We start from the raw sequence: 336 nt of genomic DNA, 5'->3' as shown, positions 1-336 counted from the left end.
AGGTTCCACCGAGACTTGAACTCGGATTGCTGGATTCAGAGTCCAGAGTGCTCACCGTTACACCATGGAACCACCGTGAAACTTTGTATCTATATTGCAGTACTAATCCCCAAATCAACTGCACACCGAGTCGATTCTGACTCCTATCTATGATCATTTCAATAAAAGAAAAAAAAAAAAAGAGAAAACCTCTTGCCATCCAATGGATTCCGAATCACAGGGACCCTGTATGAGCATCTCAGTAGAGGTGTGTGAATACTCATTTAGCATGCATAGTTTCCAGGACTAATCTCAAGGCAGTCCTCAGTCAGACAGGACTTGAGGATCGTTGACCTG

General features: G+C 43.8%; 1 non-coding gene across 1 annotated transcript; it reads right to left on the bottom strand.

The window, feature by feature from the left end:
* Positions 1-72, bottom strand: TRNAQ-CUG (transfer RNA glutamine (anticodon CUG)). Its single transcript has one exon. It is a non-coding gene; the product is annotated as a tRNA-Gln (tRNA).
* Between the last annotated feature and the right edge of the window lie 264 nt (positions 73-336).

This window comes from Loxodonta africana, chromosome 3 (assembly GCF_030014295.1).
Source record: "Loxodonta africana isolate mLoxAfr1 chromosome 3, mLoxAfr1.hap2, whole genome shotgun sequence".
Classification (NCBI taxonomy): Eukaryota; Metazoa; Chordata; class Mammalia; order Proboscidea; family Elephantidae; genus Loxodonta; species Loxodonta africana.
This window is presented reverse-complemented; position numbering and strand designations above follow the sequence as displayed.